Source organism: Papaver somniferum, chromosome 7, assembly GCF_003573695.1.
Source record: "Papaver somniferum cultivar HN1 chromosome 7, ASM357369v1, whole genome shotgun sequence".
In the NCBI taxonomy this organism is placed as follows: domain Eukaryota; kingdom Viridiplantae; phylum Streptophyta; class Magnoliopsida; order Ranunculales; family Papaveraceae; genus Papaver; species Papaver somniferum.
In genome coordinates this window covers 258,818,379-258,842,465 of record NC_039364.1, presented here as the reverse complement: position 1 = coordinate 258,842,465, position 24,087 = coordinate 258,818,379, and the positions used below count along the sequence as shown (strand labels likewise).

At 39.2% G+C, this 24,087-nt stretch overlaps 1 long non-coding RNA gene, 1 other non-coding gene and 3 pseudogenes across 6 annotated transcripts; 4 read left to right on the top strand and 1 right to left on the bottom strand.

The window, feature by feature from the left end:
* The window catches only part of LOC113300219, a 53,863-nt pseudogene extending 41,090 nt beyond the window's left edge, over window positions 1-12,773 (bottom strand).
* On the top strand, window positions 5,285-5,405 carry LOC113300819 (annotated as a pseudogene).
* LOC113300841 lies at window positions 11,308-11,505 on the top strand. Its single transcript, XR_003335952.1, has one exon. It is a non-coding gene; the product is annotated as a U2 spliceosomal RNA (small nuclear RNA).
* A 210-nt stretch (window positions 12,774-12,983) lies between the features above and the next one.
* LOC113300658 lies at window positions 12,984-13,130 on the top strand (annotated as a pseudogene).
* A 6,255-nt stretch (window positions 13,131-19,385) lies between these two features.
* LOC113300218 lies at window positions 19,386-22,966 on the top strand. Of its 5 annotated transcripts, none has more exons than XR_003335620.1 (11): window positions 19,386-19,655; window positions 19,846-20,024; window positions 20,110-20,211; window positions 20,420-20,567; window positions 20,708-20,821; window positions 20,888-21,015; window positions 21,272-21,453; window positions 21,594-21,825; window positions 21,938-22,037; window positions 22,196-22,321; window positions 22,431-22,966. It is a non-coding gene; the product is annotated as an uncharacterized LOC113300218 (long non-coding RNA). The 5 variants fall into 5 exon arrangements; XR_003335619.1 differs by having other exon boundaries at window positions 20,871-21,015; XR_003335617.1 differs by having other exon boundaries at window positions 19,893-20,024; window positions 20,708-21,015.
* Window positions 22,967-24,087: the final 1,121 nt, after the last annotated feature.

Sequence of the window (24,087 nt, the reverse complement as noted above, 5' to 3'; positions counted from 1 at the left end):
AGATATTCCTCAGATCCTGGTGGTGATCTTTGCGCAGCTTGCTTTTGACGAGCATGTCGTCAACGTAGACTTCTAAGGTTCCTCCAATCCATGGCTTGAAGATAGCATCGACCATTCTTTGGTATGTTGCCCCTGCGTTTCGAAGTCCGAAGGGCATTCTAGTGTAGCAATAAAGGCCATGTGGGGTGTAGAACGCTGTGTGTGGCTGATCTTCTTCTGCCAGTGCCACTTGGTTGTAGCCAGAATGTCCATCCATGAATGACAGTTCTTCATATCCTTCTACTGCTTCTACCAGCTGGTCTATGCTCGGCAGGGGATAGCTGTCCTTTGGACATGCCTTGTTGAGATTAGTAAAGTCGATGCATATTCTAACCCCTCCATTTTTCTTAGGAACAATGACCATGTTGGAGATCCAGGTAGGGGTACTTGACTTCCTTGATAAATCCTGCGTCTAGTAGTTTCCGAAGTTCTGTTTCTACTGCCTCATGATACTCTGGAGCTACTTTTCGTATTTTCTGCCTGAACGGGGGCGTGCCCGGTTTGATGCGTAGCTCGTGTTGGATTACTTTTGGGTCAATCCCCGGCATATCTCCTAGCTTCCAGGCGAACACATCCGCGTATTCCTTAAGTAATTTGGTTAAGAATTCCCTTCCTTCGTCCATTATGGTCCCTATTTTGATCATCTTCGGGTTTTCTTCCGTTCCTATGTTGATTTCTTTTACGGGCTCCACTGGTGTGAACACAGGCTTCGGATTTCCGAGGACTGGGACGTTCTTTAATTGCTATTTAGCGTGTTTCTGTTCTTCGCTGGTTGTTGAAGTACTTGTTCTGTGCTTAGGACATTATCATCTTTCGTCAAGCCCTTCCCTGTAGTTTCCTTGAGGAACAGGTCTATGGCCTTCTCTTTCGCGGTTTCTTTATTTTTTACTCTTCGGATTTTTCGCTGCTCTTCTTGCTCGTTGTTGATATGATCCTGAGTGGCCTGGCACTCTCGTAGTGACCCGATCTCCCTTGATTTCCATTACTCCCTCAGGTGTTGGAATCTGAGATATTGGTGGTACGTTGCCGCAACTCCTTTGAGTTTATGTATCCATTTTCGTCCAAATAGCGTTGTAGGGGGAAGGGGTGTCCACCACACTGAATCGGGTTTCAGTTTCATGGGCCCTGCGTTAACCTGCAACACGATGTCTCCCAAGGGCTTCGTGGCTGCTCCATTGAATCCGTAGATGGTGTGATAAGAGGTCATTAACTGTTCATCATGGAGCTTCATCCGTTTGAATGCATCGTAAAATAGGACGTTTACGGAGCTTCCCCCGTCTATGAGGATCTTTTTGAGGTTACATCCAGCTACTGGTAGTGTTAGGACCAAGGGATCGTTATGGTCTTCCATATCTTCTTCGATATCCTCGGCATCGAAGATGATAGGAGATTCCATCCACTTCGTGCTCGTCCACCACTATCCCATCGACCTTATACAATTCGCAGCGGTCTTCGAATTGCTTCCGTAACCTCTTTCCTATCTGCGCTGTAAGTGAGGGCCCTGTGGCTTCGGAACACGAGATGGTGTTGATGTTCGGTTTCCTTCCGGAAGTTGGACTGGTTTGGTTCGCTTGGATCTATCCTCGGTAACATCCTTTCGTACGTAATGTTTGAGCTCTCCCGCATCAATTAATTTTTGGATCATTATTTTAAGGTTCTTGCACTTTTCGGTCTGGTGTCCGTTGAAACAATGATATTCACAGTAATCTTTAGACTTCTCGGATCTCGGGGGCTGCTTTCCCTTAGACCATGGCCACTCCAGGTTTTCCCTCCCTTTGATCTCTCGTAGGATACGAGCATAGCTAGCGTTGAGTTTCGTGTAAACTTGATCTTCGAATTTTCGGTCACCTGTTCTTCGTTCATCCCTTCGTTCCTTCCTATCTTCGTGAGGTCTCTCCACTGAGCAACTCCTTTTGGCCCCATTGGTTTGTTCGCTGAATTGGTGCGGTGAGATCTCTGCGGATATGCCCTCGGGTTTTCCCGTTGAATTTCTTCAAGTCGAGCGTGCTTTTCGATAATTATTCGAAGATCTCCCTCTGTCTTAGGCACGCTTCCATGAATTTCAACAAATAGGGGACTCATTCGGTCTAATCCCCATTTGTAGCAATTGATGCTTACCACTGGGTCCACGCTCCCTATGGCTTGGCAGATCTTGTGCCATCTGTTAGTGTTCCCTCGTGGTTTCCTTGTAGCCAATCGCTAGTGAAAAGAGCTTATCCATTCCGGTGTTTACAGTCTTGTTGTACATGTATGTTCTTAAGAATTTCTCTGCGAGTTGGTCGTATGAGTGGATGGAGTTTGGTGGCAGATTATCAAACCATGATAATGCCGATCCCTTCAGGCTTGACGGGAAGTATCTGCAGAGTACGGCGTCGTTCTGACCCCATCTAGCTAAGACACGGTTGTATACCGAATATGTGCAGCAGGGTCACTGGATCCATCATAGCATTCGAACGTTGGGACAGGGCATTTCAGTGGAATAGGGGTGTTGGCCAAGCGATGAGTTAAGGGCGTAGAGTTAGCTTCTCTCATGACCTCTTCTAACCTCCCCCCGCCTTGTCTATTTTTTAATTGCCTGATCTCGGCCATCATCTCATCTCGTAGCTCTTCCATCGCGCGGTGGTGCCCTAATTCTTCTGCTCGTTACCGTCTGATTCTCCATCGTCATAATCCGGGTCGGATACGCTACTTCCCCTAGTCGCGTCTCATTAGCCGCTATGACGACTCTACAGTCTCGGTTTGGCTCTGGTGCTTTGGAATTTGCTTCATCAAGTTGTTGGCTGGTCTTCGTGCTTAGAGCAATCCGCTCCTTTAAATCTTGATTTTCTCTGGCCAACAGGGCTAACATCTGCGTAAACCTGCTGGCTCTTCTTCAGTTCCTCAAGCTCAGCCATCAGTCGATGTGATTGGTTGGACCCCTGATTGGGAGTCCCAGCGCGTGCCACTACGGCCATGGTGCCCCCTTCCTCTACGGTCTGCACTAAAGGTGGCAGAGGTTCAGCTTCGGTTGCTGGCATTTCCAAATGGGGTGAGTGCCCCTCTGCGGTGCTAGAGCCGCCGGTATGGTTTGATTTTGATCATTTGTTGGTGGCATTCCAAAAGTTGGAAGGTGCACGGGTTGGAATGTTCTGGATTCATCCACCCTTTCTCTTGGTTGATGAAGTTGATTCATAGCGCAAGTTTTGCTAGCCTCTGCAGCCTTCGGGACTACCGCAGCCGCACCGTACTTTGTCGCTGCTGCTCTGAGAGCCGCGCTGCAACTGAATTAGCGTTCATAGGTGAAGTGATTTCCGCAGTATCTTGCCTTTGACTGGTCATTTTAACTTTGTCTCCTTTCTGCTTGCTTCGGGTGATGACCGGGGTTGTCCTGGGTGTTTCCTTTGACAAAGCTTTGGATTTTCCTGCCTCCTGCGTCTTTTCCATCACGGGTCCTTTTGTCGACAATGAAATCTCGCAGAAACTCGCCTTCTTTACTCACAATACGTTCTTTCTGCACAAGGAATTTCAAACAACGAAAAACGGGAATATCCGCGTGAATCGGGTTAGTTGGCGAAATATCTTCTTCCAGGAGAGGATTAATACATACGAGTTACACTACACGGGTTAAAGTTTTATTAAAAGAGATCCTTTTTAAAAATGCAAGTAGATCCTTTTTAAAAAACTACGAAAACCCCCCCGAGAGACGGGTTCGCACGAGATCTAAAGAAAAACGTAAATCCACGGATCAAAACAATAAATCTTATCGAAGATAATATGTGAGTTTTTGAATATAATAAAGTTAACAAATGATCTATACGGTCCGAGCTAATAAATCAGAGCAATCATATGCCAATTTAAAATGAAATCACAGGACAAGATAAATCTTTTACCGGGACGAAGTCCCTGTTTCTAGCGCCAAATTGTGAGCACACAAATCACGAAGGCATCTGAATGCTCACAACCAATCATCGTAATCTAGAGTGATTTGTGATGATGATATCCTAGTGTTGATTCCTTGGCTCAAAACCTTCGGGTTTATCATAGCCTCATCTAACAACTCCATGCAAGGTGTTTGCGCACGGGATATAGGTAAAAACAAAGAAAGCAAAACGTACAAGTAAATATCCATGGGGTTAGACAAGTATAAAGTGCTGAAATGTAAACAAGACCGAGGTTTACGTGGTTCAGCACTAAGGCCTACGTCCACGGGGTTTGTTGTTTCACTATATTCTTCACGGTTACAAGAGTAGTCGAATGACTTTTGGGTTTACATGTTTTTCTCTTCTAAAGGATTACCTTACACTCGCAATCTCTCTCTCTTTCCCTTCCTGATTTTTCCGATCCCCCTTCCTCTTGGTGGAGAGGGGGTATTTATAGGGTTAGAGTGTGGGACCCATCTATGAAGGCCGTTGGAACCTTATCTTCTAGTGTCTTGTGTCCATCACGCAGAGGTCTGCGTTTGCCACTTGATCACGCAGAGACATCCTCGCTCGTCCCACGGGCGTATACTGCTCAGAGTGTTTAATGAGGGTAGTTGAGATGCCTGCTCGCGTCAGACAAGTGTCTTCTGCCCCTGTCACGTCCGTGTCAGCTAACTTTCTCTCCACCGTTGATCTTAGCTTCTTTTGGGGATGAGATAAAGTAACTCTTTGAGGTTTATTTGGTGTTCCGTAATGCATCGTATTTTAATGTCCTGGCCTACATGCTTTCCACGTATTTTTCTATATACACGTGTCTGATGGTGAGATATATGTATACACATTCTGTTTGCAGTCATTATTATTTTTAGATGACAATATAGAGATCTTAGTATCCGTAGGATGATATTTTTTTGTGGGCTGACGGATACTTCCTTGCGTTGTTGTTGTTTGTTCTTGATTGAATTACTTGAACAAATGCGAGTGCAATTTAGTAGATTTAAATCTGGGAATGTTTTGGTGTGAGGTTTGCACTTTGGCGGTTTGGCCTTCAGTCCGTAAATGGGATATTGTTTATACTGCTGCGACTCAGCTATGAGTACCCATGCTTCTTGACGTTCCTTTTCGGTTTAGCAATCAGTGCTTCTTTAAGTACCCGTTCTTGTTGCTGCCGTTATATTATGTGGCAGATCCAAAATTTCATTCTCATACCCAGCCTGTAGTCATGGTCAATTTATCAAAAGCATGTCTGGCCAAATAAGGCTGACACACTTATGAAATAAGCACACACTTATCCCCATTTGCACCATAATCCAGTCTAACTGTACACAGTAGAATAAGCTATAGAAATGGTAATCTGGGCCGCAACATAGTGGCTTCCATTGCACTTTGGAAGGCGCTCGCCTAAGATCTCCCCATTGAGGGAGAGTCTACGTCATAATTTGTTCCTAAGGGGGAACGCGGCCCCTGCCAATCTTGCAAAATCAAAATTTCATTTCTCATTCTGCTGAACAGGAACAGGAAACCGGTAGAATCTTCAAATATATTCAGCAGCTAGGAGCTTAATCAAGATGCTCAGCATCTTGTCAGGTTAGCGCTAACAAACCAACTCCAATCCCTCTATTCCCTTCTCTAATGTTTTAATTACTCGGTGATTTGGATATTCTTAATCCATTAGAGCTAATTCTTTGAGGCATAAATCACTATAAAAACATTTTGGATTCTGGTATGAAATCTAATTCTTTGAGGCATAAAGGCTTTTAGACTTTGTGTCAGCACTTACAATGTATGAAATCTAACATTATGTGGGTTCTAGTTTTCCGCTCAGCATTTGATTCTTGTGCTCATACATGAAGAAATCTGGCTGCAGGGTTTCTCTTTTCTAAGAGGAACCCAACAATTCTCAAATCCAATCTTTTTTGTTAGGCTTTTTTGCTGTACTTCACTACTACTCATGTCAATAAAATCTAGGCTTTCAGACCTGCTTAAATATCAAGGCTGAAGTCCCATTTTGCCCAATGGGATTGCTTACCTTGTGTCTACCATTGCTCCAAGTTATGAAATCAAACACAAACACTTCCATTACTAGAACACCGCTGCCAAGGGCCGACCGAAGAAAAAAGAAACACTTTGTAATAGGATCGTAAAAGAAAATCTGTGATCCTCAAACAGATATAACAATTTTTCTTTATTTTTCGTGCAAAAATGTGTCAAGAGAAAATATTCTTAACAGTTTGTTTAGTTCCTAATCGTGAAAAAGAAAATGGAACACCGAGTAAAACATGAATCTTACCTAGAGCTCTAACATTTTAGTGACATAAAATCAGTATTATTAGAGATTTCAAATTGACATATCATTAGCACGATCATGTATAACATTGGAGAATACAATTTTCGAACATTGGAGAATAGATATCGTAAAAATTAGATGAATACAACTTGCAACTAACAGTTGCATGTACACCAAGTTAAAAATGAATTTGGTATGCAAATTAGTTGTCGTCGGTAGAGTTGGTGGTGGGAAGGAATGATTATTGTTTGATTAGAAGGTGGTGGTGGTTTCTGGTCACGATGGTTGAGGTTATAGCGGTGCAGGTTATGGTATTGGTGGGGAAGAAATGATTAGTGTTTATGGCGGTGCTGATGGTGAATGACTGACTGATCGGTGGCGGAGGCTGGTGGTGCTAGTTAGGACGGTGATACTGGTTGGGGATGGTGTCGGCAGAGGAGGAACGAAGGATTAGAGTTTAGAGATTTCGGGTCAGAAAAACAAATAGAAATTAGGACAACGAAGTAAACACTTTTTAAGTGTAAGGGTATTTCGGGCTTTTCAAGTCCCAAAGACTACACCAAAATAAATCAATCAATCTTTTATATCAGATTGAGAATTTTTATTAGGCTTCATTTGACAAAAAAGTGGTCATAGAAGGGACTTCCTCCCTGCGCAAGGATGACACGCACAAACCAGAAATGGTCCAAATTTTTTTAATTCTTTTTGTTATTTTTTTTTTCTTTTTTTGTTAGTCTGGTTAGCACTGGGTCATGGATTATTTTTTGGTTAATGTAAGGATTACAGGTGAAGGATCTATATGCTTGTTCAACTGACGGGTTTTACCAGTGCTTGGTGACATTAAGGGCTTGGCATCTTAAATGTTGAAGGATGAACTACCTAGTTCGTCCAGTAAGATTCTGGCATGAATCTTCTCAACACCTTGCATTACGAAGTTTCAAGACTGTCAACTGAGACTTAACTGTCGCCCAAACAGTTTTTGCAGTTGGTCTCAGCATGGTATCGGTCGTAACACAAACTAGACTAGTAAGATAAATACTGAAAAGAATAACTGAAATCTCAGAGTTGTGGATAATAGCCCCTAAACAATGGATTTTGCAAATAGGAATCATAAAAAAATAGTTCGTGCAGGCAGTATCTTTTACGCAGAAAGAAATAGCAAAAAAACTGAGCTCATATGGGCACGTTTTCTTCTTACACAAAGGGAATTCATACTAACTGAAGAGTGTGGGACTATAAATTTTAAGAAAGGATCCTTCGAAGCTTCAAGTAAAGACTTAAAGTTAAAGTCTTTCTTTCCGACTGTCTTGTTGTGGATCTATTTCAAAGTCTATTTCAGAAATGAGGAACTCGCACTTCAAATCAAAACCTGTTAGTGTCCGGATATGGGCTAAAATTGGATTGTTAAATCAAAAGTTTCAGTTCAAGGAAACACGTTTACTTTTTTATGGTTTTAGATGTGCGCAGCGCACACCTGCCAACCAAGAAAACTAAGAAAAATGGGCACTGTAGATGTTGTTGTAGAAGCTCTTTTACCTTATACCAAAAGTCCTGTCAATAAAAGTAGGCATGCTGGACCAAGCAGTACTAGCTCTGTTTGGTTGTTTGCCGTATACCAAATCTCTTGTTAAAGAAGAAGACATGTTGGACGAAGACGAAATATTCGACCTGGTGCAGAGTTTGTTTGATTGCTTATTTTGTCTATTATCTTTCGAGGAGAACAAGAAGAGGTTTGCCGATGCCGGATGAGTTCATTTGATGCTACAAATTGTTAAGCAGGAGAAGTTGAATAATTTCTATTATGGGTCTGCAATTGCGGCACTTGACATTGCACTGGAAGTAGTGTCCTTCTGCTTCTTCTGACAAGTTTCTGAATGATGCTTTGGCACTCGACATTGCATTCCCTGCTTCCATGGATGTAGTAAGTCTCTTTATTTTGCAGCCCCTACTGTTTTACTAATTCTTATATGCCTACTAGTAGTCACAAGATTTGATTTGGTTACTTTCTCAGATTTTGTCGAGCATTACTCATAAACCAGAAGAAATTGAAGGACATCTTATGTCTCTCATCTTCACTGAGAGCTGTTTCGAAATAACATTTAAAATTCTCTGACGTCTGCTTATGTTGTTCAGATGGCAGTACCGGTGTGAAAAAAGATACGTTGTTAGATAAGTTTGAGGAGAATGATTACAAAATAATCACTTGGCTTTTGGACCTCTTCACACAGTATTACACCCTACATGTTTGTTTGTCTAAGTTTCGCTCCTCCTTTATCAAAGCTAGGAGTTGTATATTGATTTTATTCTTCTTAAATTATTTAAAGCGTCGGCTCAAGAGATGTCCGACTTTGCTTAACTGGCTTCTGATTGATTTAATATCGTGCAGATATTCCTTAAGAGTTTATGCAGCGGCAAATCATCTCAAAAACGAAACAGGTTGCTCAAATTTTCATGTCACCTTGTTTCTCATGTTATTAGCCTCAAGTTTATCTGTTTTGATGTCAAATATCTTATACCTGTGCTTAGCGCTCCTGCCTATGATATTACAGCTGGACCGGTCTGAGCTCTACGATGAAAAACTGGAATACGTATTGTCCACGCTTCAGGTCAGCATTGCTCCTGCGGTCTTGCTTTGATATTATCATAGGAATATATTTTTTCTGTTTTTGACTCTAATTTGTTCCCATTATGGATCTGCATTCGGTTGCTGTTAATCTTGCTTATCTTTGGTTGTCCAAGTGAGTGGTACTATCTGCCTTTCTTGTTTTGGTCTTTATCTGTATAAAGCCACTGCATGTGGTATTCAACTCAAGGTTGTTTTACTTTGCAGGAGAAGTACTATAAGAGCTAAAATCGAAGAAGTAAAGAAAGATGCGTTGGAGATTCTCAAAGTATGTATTCAAATATGTCTGCTCATTCGTGTCAAGTATTTGCATTATGTGATTGCTAGTTTATATAGCTGCCTTATTTTATGATCCAATAAACATTCGGTTAGCTGGAACTACTCCAAAATTGTGTAATTTGTTCAGTTTTTCTTGCTTTTTCAGTTTTTTGATGGTTGGAATTGTTGAAATATGTGAACTTTTCAGGGTGTTATCATCCTATGGTTTGATAGCCGTTGTTAGGAGTATAGTGAGAAACTTCCTCATGGGAACTTTTCATCTTTCATTTGTGACAGGAATATCGTGACAACATTGGCAACGCGGGTGGATCAGTAGAAATTGCAGCAAAGACAGTGATCAATGAATACATTGTTTCCCTTGAGAAGGTAACAAGTGTTTATTAGAAGCTAAAACCTTGGGTAGGAGTTAAATATGAAACATACTGATCGGAACTTGTTATGTTCCATGCATGACAGGAAGTAAATCTTAACAGCCAGGGTGGATAAAAAAAAAACGAGCCAACATGTTAAAGAGCCATTCGATACACTCAAAACCTTAGGCGGAACATTAAACCGGCTTGAAACACAACTCCCATTAAGTCCATCTTTGATAACTGTTACAGATAGAGCTGGCAAACGGGCGGGTCGGGGCTGACTTGTTACGGGTTACACGGGTACGGGTTAACACGGTCCAAAGCTTGCGGGTTGATATTCTTCACGGGTCGTCATTTCTACAACCCGCACCCGTAACGGGTAAAGCTTGTGGACTCACGGGTTACCCGGCTTGTTTAACTAAAGTTAAAATTAAAGCCTAATTAAGTTAATTTGTGGCCATGTTTATGCTTTGACCATCTTCAATCTCTATTCAACACAAAAATCAAATACAAATCATTCATTTTCAACACAAAAATCAAATACAGATGAAAGATCTATTACAACTCTTAACAGATTTCCTCATAAGCAGCTTCATTACCAGCATCTCAAGCTGTCTAACCAAATCAGATAAACATCAAAACCCCTTGCCATAGCTCAACCACATACGAATATAAATTATCCTCCCTTCCGGCACTACCAACCTGAACTCAAGACTAGCAGAACCATTCTCTATCAGTAAATTGGCTAGCTTTGGCAATGGATCATACTGAAATAAACAGTCAAGTAAAATGGTCACCTCGTATTCGACTGCCAATGGTTGGGAATACCACAAATCAACACTCAAGTACCTGAAAACAGACAACATCAGGGGAAAACATGATTTTGGAAACAACAAATGGTATATAACTCAAACATGATTTTCGAAACAGCAAATGAAATTGAACGCATATGTTTGCTGAAATTGCTCGAATTCATTAACAACAACAGCAACAATAGCAGCTGTAATTCTCAAAAACCCTAATCTCTTCATGAATCGATCAAATCCTGAATTCTTGATTCAAAACAGTTCAAACCCCTTAAATCATATAAAACCCATCTCCAATTTTATCCCAGAACTTCATTTTCTTTGATTTATCCACCTTCTTCAGTTCATCTCGATTTCATCAGACTCAACCAAATTCGCCTTTTCTTCATTGCTTGATTTCACTTAACAGTGTAATTAAATTTAACCTTAACTCTCTGTATAGGAGAAAAGAAGAAGATTAGAAGAAGAGGAAGGAGAAAGAGGTGGTGATTGCGTGGTTCTAATGGCTGTCGCGGCCGCTGATTTCACTTCACAGGGTAATTAAATTAAAACCCTAACTCTTTGAATGGAGAAGAACAAAAAGATTAGAAGAAGAAGAAGAAGAAAAAAGAATGAGAAAGAGGTGATGAATCTGGTGATTGTGGTGGCTCCAATGGATGCCGCTGTGCGTGAAGAAGAAGCCCAGAAATTTTAGATTTTAGGGTTAAGAAATGGGTAAAATTCTTTATATATGAATTCACACGGGCATACGGGTATAACCCGCGAATTTACGGTCCGGGACGGGTTAGCCCGCTTTTCTACAAGCCGACATTTCTCCAACCCTAACCCGGCTTGTTTAGGCACCAGCCGAGCCGGGTACGGGTTTTTTACGGACCGGGCCGGGTAAACCCGCGGGTTTTGGCTTGTTTGCCAGCTCTAGTTACAGAGCCATTCAATATGATTTAGTCCCACATAGACTAGTCTAGAGTACAGGTATGGAAACAAGACAATATAAAAGGAGAAGCTGGAATCTCTGCAAAGCATACCTTTCTCGGCCTTTTGGCTAAGATCAAGTGTAGTATCTGTTCTTATCAGTTTAATATCTGATATGTGAGCCATCGGCTCACACGATATTAAATTAATTTTTTTCATGGGGGAGTTCCCATCACAGCAGCTTGCTGCTGGGGTTCTCATGCGTCGCCTCTGCGTTGCACTGCTGCAAAGGCCTGGCGCACCCCCACCAAATCTAAAAGAAAAGTGTTTCAGCTTGATCTTATTATGTCGGTTCTATGTTATGTTGTGGGTGTATACGAGGCTTAGCATTTGCGATCATTCTACACCTTTGAAGTTGTACTTAGCATTCCAACTTAGCACAAGGCAACAGATTCCAAATATTTACACAACCAAGACAATGTCCTCTTCGCAATACAACAGGAACATCCAAGAAGCATATGTATCACACATAAAGATATACTATAGGTCTGCATTATCAAACTTTCTTAGGCAACATGTATGTAAATTAAAACTAGCAAAAACTCTCTTTATATTCGACAGTCTTGAGGGGTAATGTAAAAGTTATGCAGACTGAATTTACCTTTTGATTTAGGCCTTGACCATAAGTAACTTCATAAAATTTGTGCATCGGCATCTCTTATTCTACCTTCAAGAAACAAAAGTAATGTAGAAGTAAAGAATAAGAAAACACAATAAAATCGTTACTAGTAAGGAAATTTACCAGTGGCTAGCTGAGATGTCTACTAGTGAACAACAACTATGACCATTAAGGTACTCTTGTTTTACCGTGAAGGTACTCTTGTTTTACCGTGAACAACAACTATGAACAACAACTATGACCATTAAGTAACTTCATAAAATTTATACATGAAGGTACTCTTGTTTTACCGTGAGAATTTACGAAGGAATTTCCGTGCTGGACTGGGCCAAATCATGGATTACTAGCCTGGTTAAATTGTAAGACCTCGGATTCTTGAAACACATCAATTTTTTGCCAACTGGATGTGGGACTTTTAGAACATCAGCAAATATGAATTCATGCAGCAAGTGTTATAGGGATCATAACAAGGAAGAAGAGCAAAAATGTCACCATCAAAACCCAACTTGAATACACCCCCATGAATCTGTTCTCCTACTTGAACCTTTTGCGAGTGAGCACAGGCTTTCAATACATAGGGAAGAGTGTAATTATCAGGGTAGAGACCAATGTGCATTATATGACTATACATTTCTAAAGTTTTATCGAGTTCCCCTTTGAGTAAAAAAGCTTTAAGCATAGTATTACAAATACATATAGTGGGTTTGACAATTTGATCAAAAATCTGAGTTGAGTAGGTTATAGGGATTCCATGAAATGGGTTTGAACAAAAAGCTAAAAGACAACTAATCGCGAAACTGTTGTTTCCAAGTCCTGTAAGGATTATCTGTGCATGAGTTTGCTTAAATTGTTTCATGTTATTTTTCTAACACTAACAGACATCTACTCTTTGGCATTGCTTAAAAATTCTACTAGTAGTGTAGCACAAACCATTCAAGACATCTGCTATCATGTACACTTAGGTTCCTTGCGTTTGCTTGTCTTATCAGTTATCACAATGTTTTTTTGCTCATTTCTGTCGTTAGTTAGTCCCACACGGTTAAAGTCAGAGTCAGGGATGTGAATGATGGAATTATAAAAAGAAGTTCATGCTTTCAAAGTCAGGCATCTTTGCGCTTGGGGCAATGACGCAGCTAATGAGGTAATAACCGAGGCGCGTCAATTGCTGGTTGAAAACTATTTCCAAACCCCCTCTTCGGCCTTAGGGCCGTCGAGAATTTCTGGAAGGGCTCCCTCTAATCAAGGGTAAAGCCCTACAATGCCAAAAACTAAACATTATGTTGGTAAAATTGATTTTTCTCAGATTCAAAAAAAAGCTTATTCTGATTGAATCTTCCAACACCTGCTGCTCATTAGGCAGTAGGATTCAGAATGACAATGCATTTTTCGAACAAAAGCCTTATCAACAAAAAGATTACTCTCAGTACCTCAGTCAGCTCTACCTTGTCAACAAAAAGTTAACTCTCAGTCAGCTTATTCATTTTTCGAACAAAAGCCTTATCAACAAAAAGATTACTCTCAGTACCTCAGTCAGCTCTACCTTGTCAACAAAAAGTTAACTCTCAGTCAGCTTATTCCTTGGATTTATAGTTGTGCCAGTCATTTCATTTCACCAATTTCTGGAGGAATTGGCATCTTGTAGCTTATTCCATCTTCAAGTTCATGCTGAGACAAAAAGGCACCAAAGATGCAAAAATGTTCATGGAGAGCAAAATGCGTGCTGACCAACATTTGGAAGAGAGCTGAATAACATTAGCAGGAACATACAATATTTGACGATGTCTAAGCCGTCCGATTTGAGGAGGGATTGGCCCAGTCTACTAGTTAAAATGGAGACCCCTATCAAATTAAACAGTGAAATATCAGATAAGTTACTACAGATGACATTTTACCAGAAACTCCTCACAGTTGATGCAAGATAATCCAATTGTTGGTTGAAGGAGATTAATGAAGACAATGTTCAGCTGAATATGTGTGTCACTGATATACTACGCAATTCAGGTCACTGTAGACACATAAAACATGCTCAAGAAGAAAACATTTGTTTCGTCAACCCAAAACATTATAAGTTGAGATTAATACCATTTTATGAAGTCTAGACTATTACAAAACAAAAGCTAATTGTCAAAAAAGCTTTCTCCCGTCATATTTTAGTGATACAGGTTAACACTAGTGGTATTTTACTCATGCAGCAGCTACCATCCTACTGAACGACATGCTGATACAATTTTATGCGCATTACTGAACACATAAAAAGTCGGGAAACAAAACAAAACAATAGAGTCAACTTGACTATGTTAAAGGAGGTGAAAATTAAACTGACAACTCGATAATCTCCTTGCACAGAGCAGAGAAGAGCAAGTAACTCCGGACCAAGGAGGTAAATCGCCATCTCCAGCCCATGCATATATATACGACCACCCTCCATCCAAGTGATGCCTTGATTTCTTTTAACGCTTTCACTTCATTCAACCAAAACATAAGAAGAAATTCAGCGATTTAACTATGAAAATGTCAGATCAAAGTAAACACCTTGAAACCAAAAACTGAAGGGAAAATGATAAGAAATGCCAGCAATGAAACATCATCCGAAACCATTTCAGACCCTTAACCTTTGTTTTTTTTTTAATCCTCTGATTATATTATATGATTGTTGGTTTTGAAAATGGATAATCACCTTGGAAGTGAAGAAGTTGGAGAAAGAAAAAATTTGGCACAAAAGAAAAAAATTGGCATAAAAGTCGAGTTGTCACTGTATTCCAAATCCCCAAAATCACACCAGCAGAAATACCTTCAGAAGTTTGCAGGTTCGAAACACCGAGATACAAACCAAAGGCTCTAGATACCTCAAAATATGTTGATGCCCATAGAAGAAGAAGAAAAATAGACAGGAAAAAAATCTAACATAAGAAACCAAAACCTTGTGTTAAAACTTGGAACAAGAAACTAAAACCTGTTAGAAGTCGATAACTGGAAGGATTGCTGATGGACAGAACTTGTCTGGTTTGGGAAATCTTAGAGTGACACGCCATTGATCACCGGGTACTTGCTTTAGTTCCCAGCTGAGGCACTAGTATAAAAAGACCGACCCAGTAATCATTAGTTAACAAGCACGTCATGTTAACAAGATCACAACTAACTTTGAAATTCAAGTTCACACTGTAACCAGTAGATAACAAATGCAACTTCAAGAAACTGTTAATAAAATTCAAGATGCGGATATCAAAGTAATTACCTTCCGAGGAAGAAGCCATGGACTGTCAACACAAGGTTGAACTAACTTTTAAGCTGCCTTTGGATCCCAAATCCAAATATGGTATTAGCTCCATACTGGGATTCAGGAATCTCAAAATCCCAAAATTGAGGCACTAGTTTCAAAAGATACACCGGTAATCATCATTAGTTAATAGATCATAACTGCATGAAAATCCAGATTATGCAAGCAAGTCATGAATAATTTACAAGATCACAAGTGCCTATGAGATTCAAGCTCACACGGTAACCAATAGTCAACAAAACCACAAGTGCATCATCTTCTGTAATAGAGAAGAGAGACAATTGCTATTTAAGAAACCGTCAACGAGATTCAAGATGGGGATATCAAAGTAATACCTTCGAAGGAAGAAGCCACAGATATTGTCAACACAAAACTGAACTTACTTCGAAGCTGCTCCTGAATTCCTAAGCAAATATGGTATTAGCCCCATACCGGGATCCAGGAATCTCAACAAAATCATGAGGTGTCAGTGCAAATACCAGCTACAACTTCTTTTCAGTTATTTCTCTTGTAAATTTCTTTTGAGTTCATTCTTTTTTCCCCGAAGCAAGTTCAAAATTCTTGTTACTGAAATAAACATTTCAAGTTATTAATCTTCTGATTCCTGCGTCTCACTTAATTGCTGTAAATTTACAATTTATCAAAATACGCCAATTTAAACGAGAATCCAGCATTTGCTGGCGTGTCAGTTTTCTAGCCTAGATATGCATGTAGTTGTAAATTTGGACATTAGTAACAAAGACTCACCCACAAGAATACTTAGGAAAAAACGCCATAACTTAATCCAGGATTTAAAAGACACCCAACAAAATGTAACATAAAAGAAAGTATTCAGGTAAGTATATAAGACACCCAACGGTAAGACTCGACCAATATTTCAAAAGCAGGCCAAACCCAAGCTGAGACAATCCTCAATAGCCACACAATCTACATCATAGATCAGTAACCCATTAATCACGCCCTGATTGTGCAGTTCTGATACATCTACCAGACTTGGCTTCCTAGCTTAGGATTTCCTTAGGAGTCTTCTCCAATATGTGCCACTGTCTGGCAAGTCAAATCCCACAATCTCTTAATATTCAAAAAGATAATGCCACCATCTTTGTCCCCATTTAGGGGGGTCCAACAAAAAGATTTTTGGAGTCTGTCGGACAACCGCACGATCATCACGGCAGGCCAAAGCCAGGCTGAGAACGATCATCTGCAGCCACACGATCCACATCATAGATCGGTAAACCAGTAATGACGCTTGGTTCAAAGTATTGATAGTAGGCTATAGAGACGAAGAATGTATAATGAACTATGGAGCCACCACAAAGAATGTATAACAATTTATATCGTAGTATTTTGGTTCATGCATCCACTAATTTGGTTATGCCTCAAAAATAACATTTTAAGGATGTATAAAGCGTTATGCGGTGTTGTTTCGTTTTTCTTCGGTCGGCCCTCCCCACCGTGGCAGCGGTGTTCTAGTATGATTATAGCTTAAATTACATTTAGATTTTTTTTTCTTTTTGTAAATAAGGCATTTCATTAAGCAAAGTAGACCCCGGGAGCCTGTGTTACAAAAGGAGTAAAGCCGTCCAATATCAATCCACATGAGGAGTTGTTGATATTAGACTTATCTACTGATAGATGTTGTTGAATAAAAGGAGGGATGTTTTCCTATAAAATAGTTGAATTTAAAGGCCTAATGAATTTCGCTAAAGTGTCTGCCACCGTATTTCCTAGTCTTGGAACAAAATAAAAACCCAGAAAATTGTTGCATAAGTGAACTAATCTGTTTACCTCATCTAAGTAGGCTTTGGAGCGCCAAGAGATGTCAGATATTTTTCCTTGGATGTAAATAAAGAGGCTTTCACAGTCTCATTCAATTCTAAAGTTTTTTAGACCTTTCTCTTGCGCCCAAATAGCTGCTTATAGCACTCCTAAAGCCTATGCTTCTTGTTGGTTTGGGGTTGCTGACTATCCCTCTTTTCCTCGTTCTCTTAGAATTATAGCATAACATGAAGGTAAAGTGTCAGAAATCCAAGCAGTATCAACATTAATTTTGAGAGTGTCCTTTAGAGGTGCCTGCCAAACTGGAGCTATAGTTTTCTTAAGTTGTTTTTTAGTTTTGTCATGTGTACTACTTCTTTTTGACCAGAAAGCAACATATCCTTGTATTTATAAAGTCAAGGTCTTAGAGCAATTCCTATGGAATGAACAATCTTGAAGTTTGTTCATTTTTCTCCCATTGTGGACTCAACAAACATGAAAAACGGAGGACGAAACCAACAAATTTGTTGGTTTTCCCATTGAGATGGAAGAACAAGCACAGGCGTAGTGGAGGGCGGGTGATTTTATCACAATCTTTGGCGTTTTATCCACAAACGCTGGCGTTTTAGCCAAAAACGCATGTTCTTACTTCACACGCCAACGTCTGTACTGTTAACACCTGCGTTTGACACAAAATCACCAACGACTAAATCTCGTCGGCTAAAAATCCTTGTCATCCAATGGTTAGAATTTTGAGTTCTACAAATACTCCCCATTTCAACTTCAAATTCACACATCTAGTCTTCTTTACTCTTCTTCTCTAAGCTTAAAAAATTCTTCAATTCTTGAATTCAACGAATTTGTCGAAAGATGTCTCGGCCCTTGTTAGTTCGGCGAGCTCCATATACTGAAGAAGAAGATGAATCTATTTGCAGAAATTATGTCTTTTTATTTACCCAGCTTGCTTCAGCAAACTATCCATGGGTGAATTTTCGGGCGGTTATTCACAACGGGTTCTGCAATGACACTCGTAATCCGAGTCGTCGTGCTATATGCGAAACAAAAAATCGTTTTGGTACAATTAAGAAAAAAGTAAATGAGTTTGTAGATTTAACTATGCAAGTCAATCGATATAGATTGAGAGGTGATATTGATGCTGAGATGGTAACAAGATCTTTGGTTGAATGGCGAAGATGGAAAAAGGTGGCTTTTCGTTTCGAAAAATGTTTCGAAATGCTTAAGATGTTGAACAATTTCAACCCCTTCTTTGTAGTTGTTTTTCCACCTAGTACTTCTCACCGATGAAGTAATTCCATTTAAATAAACCTTCGTACTTTTAATTGATTAAAACTATAATTACAAATGTAGCAGAACTAAAATTACAATCGCTCTAACTTTGCCCATCGTTAACTCACTCATCGCATGGAATAAACCATTCTCCAAGACCTGGGATTTCTTCGGTTTCCAACATCTGGGATAAATTTCCAAAAGGGGAAAAACTGGTTGAAGAACATTAGGCGATTGAAAATCGCTCGGTCCTAGTTGAAGAACATTAGGCGATTGAAAAGCACTCGGACATCCAAACATATAATATGTTTGTTGTTGTTGTGGTGGTGTAACAGTGTAACAAGCATCATTTGTGTTGTATGGAGAGAATGATGATGAAATGCGTCTAGGATCTGGCTGAATTACTTGAGGTTGAGATATAGGCACAATTTGTGGTGAATTATTTTGCCGTACTTGTGGTGAAGTACGGTGCCATACTAATATTTCTCTCATAACTGTATCACTCTCGTGCAATGATCTGTTGCTCTTGGTGGAATCGAAAGGATGTGACCGACCATCTTAATTACAGTTGGACTTGAAAAAGCGGGGGTCTAAGAACCACACCCAATATTTCGTTTAGGCAATCTCTATGGACTAACTCCAATATAATTTTGAGATCACCAACTAATAAAGCGAGCTCAATCAAGAAATATATCCAAGAGTTATATTTATGTTTCTTAATGTAATCAGCAAATCAAACAGATAGAAACCGTGAGCCTGATTAATATAAGAAAAAATTTGGACGGTATCAAAAACCAATATCAAAGTGTCAATCAATTCAATCTACAACCAAAGGTCGGATTCACAATTGATTGAACTTACACACAACCTGTGATATTTGAATTATATAAAAAAATATAATGCGTAAAAGAAATAACACAGACACCAGAAGTTTTGTTAACGACGAAACCGCAAATGCAGAAGTGCTCTGCGTCAATATACGTTGCACACCCGAAAATACGCTGCGCAAAATAAATAATATTAGTTTGTTGAATGAAATTTATGGAGCAACGTCTCCATAACGTGTAAAAACGTTGTACATCATTGGCATTTATGTAATATCATACATTTTCATGGGCTTTTAATAGTCTAGTTTATTTAATCTCTGATTTTATTTAGAAAAATCTTAAAATTAGTTTCCCCAAAATTCCCTCTCTTCTCTATCTCGTTTTCTACTCCCTCTCTCCTGTTTGCAGAGAGTTTTTCTTCCGAGAACCAAAACCCTTCTCTCAGAATCAAACCCTTCTCTCAGACTCAAATCCAAATCTCTTTCCTAACCAAATTAAAACTTGTGTAATCAAAACCTATAAATCTAGATCTATTCTCTAAAATCTTAAAAAATTCCTAACCTAGAATCCAAAATCAATTTTGTTCCTGAAATCCAAAATCAATTCATCTGGTAGTTGATTATCATCAGGTATAAACTATTATTTACTACTATTGTTGTTTTAATTTTGATTTTGTTGGTTGTCTTTTTGATCTATTTTTGACCTAACTCTGTGAAGTTCGAGTATTATTGCGTGTACAGATTTTGGTGTTCTTTTTTTACATTATGTAATTTTTTGTCTCTTTATGATCTTGAGTTTGAATTCAACCTTTTTGCTCAGAAATATGCTACATCTTATGAAAAGGCTGTGATTGATGCTATTTCTAGATGGGTTGTTAAAGACGGGGATGACCATTTGGCATACGATTTGCAGTCAAATGTGCAATATTTAATATGTGCTTCCTTGGTGAAATTGAATTGTGGGCTTATTTCAATTTTGGGTTTACCCCCTTTGATCATGTAAGGTGGTGATATACTTGCTTTTCAGTTTTTTGGGTTTTCTTTAATTTTTTTGTAATCCGAAATGTTGAATTTGGTTTTGCAGCTATTTGAAACAATTTCCAAAAGGCTTGGCATCTTTGAAAAGGGGGCAAATTCTATGCTTTTACATGGATCGACGGATTCGTCTTTGAGTCTTGTTGAGCAGGTAATGGCTTCTTTTGTTTACGTGTATGTTCATGTTCATTTCTGAATGAACAAGTGAAACTTTATTCCAATGTTGCAATATGTTTCTGTAGCAGTTTCTTTGTATGTGTATTCTAGTTTGTTGAACAGTCCAAGGGACTTGTTTGCTTTAATACTTCGAGTACACCCGTTTCCTTTGATTAAATAAGTTCGGTGCTGATTTTTGACAGGTTTTACCACAAATTCAGCAAGAGGACAACATACATGTATGGAATACTTTCTTTTCCTTTATTAGGACTTGGCAGAATGGCAGATGCTAAGAAAGCTGCAAGGAAGGAATTGGAAATCAATATGTATGACCTCTGGTCACAACATGGTGTAAGTCAAAGCTCTGTCAAAATGTCCTGTGATATATGCATACAATGGATGCCATGCTAAATTGTATTGTCGGACTCACATGCTAAACAGTTGCAAATATAAGTTCACCTGTCAAATAACATGTGAGCATTATCGTGCAGTTATGCCACCGTCTTCAATATGGATGTCACGTCAAGGAGGCAACAGAGTTCATGGAGAAGTGTTCATCTTCGTGGGGATCTTGTTCATCATTTATAATCATCACAATCTTCCTAGTAAGAATTTTTCATTTTCTTTCGTTGACGTTGTATACATCATAAATAGCTTAATCTTGTGTTCAGTTCACGCACCGTTGGTAGCATGTTGCCTTTGTTATTTGGAGGGCGATTCTCTAATCTCCAAAGTCTTGGAAGTTTATGACCACCATATCTGGAACGAGTCGCAAAGAAATGACGCTTCACGCATAGAGGTAATTTTACAAGCATTGTTACTAAATCGAACAAGTATGCCACACTCAGTAACTCGTACCAATTTTCTGGATATATTAATATTATATGAAGCTGAAAATTTACTCGACACAATGAAATCCAGTAAGAGAAACACTTCCCTTATCTCTTCATTTTATAAAATTGGTCCCCAGTTCCTCGTAACTGGGACTAATTAATATCTTTCTCGCCTCTTTCTTATTTCTTTGTTCTTTTTTGTTAAATTTTTGTAATAACCAGGAAGAAGAAACAAACCCTGCAGAAAGGAATCCTGGTTGGTGTCGTTCTCTTAGCCTCCTAGGTTGAACAATCCTTTTACACTAGTTCCTTGCTTTCCGAAGAGCTTATTTGAACAATCCTTGGAAGTTTATGACCACCATATCTGGAACGAGTCGCAAAGAAATGACGCTTCATGCATAAAGGTAATTTTACAAGCATTGTTACTAAATCGAACAAGTATGCCGCACTCAGTAACTCGTACCAATTTTCTGGATATATTAATATTATATGAAGCAGAAAATCAGGCTCAGATCACATAACTGAATTTGTGATGTTCTGGCAGTTCCTCAGTTCCTCAATTTTATAAAATGCATTCCGTACATGAATGTCACAACCGAAAAGCTTTCTCAGGATACGCAGAGCACTTCTGAGATACCATCCTCAGCCCAAGTTTCAAGGAATTCATGGGTGACCTGCCGAATAACACATCCAGTAATGCTCCTTTAGCGGATTCAATATCTAAATCTGGATCCAGCAATGATAGCAGGAAAGTCTCCCGTGAAGATATTGAACTTGTAAGATAAACTTTATTCGTGTTGTCAATATCGGTGGTGGACTGGTTTTGCTTTTGCTAATAATCACTAGATCAGCTCTTTCTAATACAAGCTTTATGTTATGTGTGTCCAGAGTTTAATAGAAAGATGCCTACAGTTTTATATGAATATGGATGAGGTGGTACTGACTTTGTTGAATCGAGTGCGAATCGAGCCTCAATTTACATCATTGGGTATATATGCTGAGCTTTCTATCAATTCCTGGTGCTTAAACACTGAATTTTTCAGAGCTTAATGCTGAAGAAATACTGTACTATATCATGTTTGCAGAAATAATGTTTAGCAAGTTCTTTTCCTTCATCATGTTTCTGATTAACTTTTGTATGTTCAGGAGTCGTAGTCCATATAGAAGCAGGAGTCTTGTATATCGACGTCGTAGGAGCTTGAACAGGGATTATGAGATTCAAACTAATGGCGTGGGTTCTAAAACAAATCGTGATGATTATCCATCTCAAAGGTTGGTCCTTTTACGTTGTTGACAATAATCTCCTGACAGGCCGTGATGTGTTTTTGTCGTTTTCTTAAATTACATTCGCTAATTAATTAATCGTATCATCTATGGTCAGGATTCGTGGGAGAAGGTCACCAGTTCGGCATACCCCTGAGAGGGAGGAGGTCAAATTTTTTGATCAGGAGCATAAGGCATTGGATCCTGTGTGACATAGACCACAAGATTCTTTGAGGTCACCACAGCAGGAACCAAAAAGCAAAGTGCTGGCATCACAAGGTACCTGTTTTACAACCACCACCAATGTCAGTGGCAGGTCAGTCACATCTTCAGGCCATGAATTCTGGTCTTTCTAGATGTCAAGTGGTAAATGGAGTCTTTGCAACAAGAAATCTTCACCCTATTCGAGTAAACTCGGGCAATGAGTAAGAACTTAGTCACTTATTCTCTCATGTCTTATCTGTTCCGTGTACTGTTTCTTAACTTCGGTTCTAGCTTTCGTATTTGTAAAGTAAGATTCAGTTGTGAAGCAGTCCTGCTAAAACTTGTGGTTGAGTGGATACCATAACTTGTAATCCATAGCTAATTTCGCTATCAGGCAAGATAATTATATTAATGCAAATCGTATACCCATGCTTTTCCATGTTGATTCTATTTTGTCTGGTTGATTCTATAAAGGTTGAATACATGAATTTAAAATATACAGATTTTATTTATTTATTAAATTTTTTTGGTTCTCATTATCTACCTTGATGGATTGTGATGACCCACCATATGTTCGTATGAAAAATTGGGTCTTCTAGTTGTTCTGCAATGGTATACGAAGGTTCAGAATATATTCAGGTGGAGAAATTTGCCGGAATTATCGTCGGATTTTTTTTTTTCACCTGTACATGAGTTTGCGACGTATATAATCGTTGCTCAAATTAGAGTAATACGTTGCCTAAATTACTGTAAAGTTGCAAAAATTAAAGAATCCATTGCTCAAAAAACGTTGGTAAACTTGTTGACCAACGTTTTTATGCGTTGCAAAAGTTAATTTTCCCAATGGATTTTCGCGTTGCACACAAATTTGCTACGCCATATTTCCAACGGGCATATGTGTTGGTGAAATTCATTGCAACGTATATATTCGTCCCAAATCGGAGGATTTGGTGTAGTGACGGTTTGCAGAAGATTGCATTCCTTAATTTATAAATGTATTAGTTCATGAACAAACCAATTTTAGAACATAACCTACTCAAGTATGCAAACGGGTACGCATACCTAAGTGGTTTGGGTTCGCCAGATAGCGAACGGGTACGCATATTGTCGTACACCAACAAACTCAGTTGAATTCCCAAACTTGAACTTATGCTGGTACGCATACGGGTATGCATACTAAGTTCTCAGACTTCAACTAACCAAGCAGTACGCATACGCATATGCATACTATGGTTCCCGGACTTGGAATATCTTGCAACAGTTAACATACAAGTACGTAGTGTGCTATATCCAAGTAATGGTTAATTGTTCTAAACTCCCATTTCAATCATTGAAACATTCTTAGAAGACGGGAATAGCTGTCTCAGACAAACTATTAGCTTCAAAGCAATTTTCAAGTGAATGAATGATCAATAAGAAACATTCCGAGTCTAGACCAAATGACTGTCTCACACAAATCATATATATAAGATGTTACCAGGCGATTTTCACATGATCATCTTTTGACTTTCGTGAAGAATATAAGATTAACTTGGTTAAAGCGAAAGCTTACCAACACATATTTCGAGAAA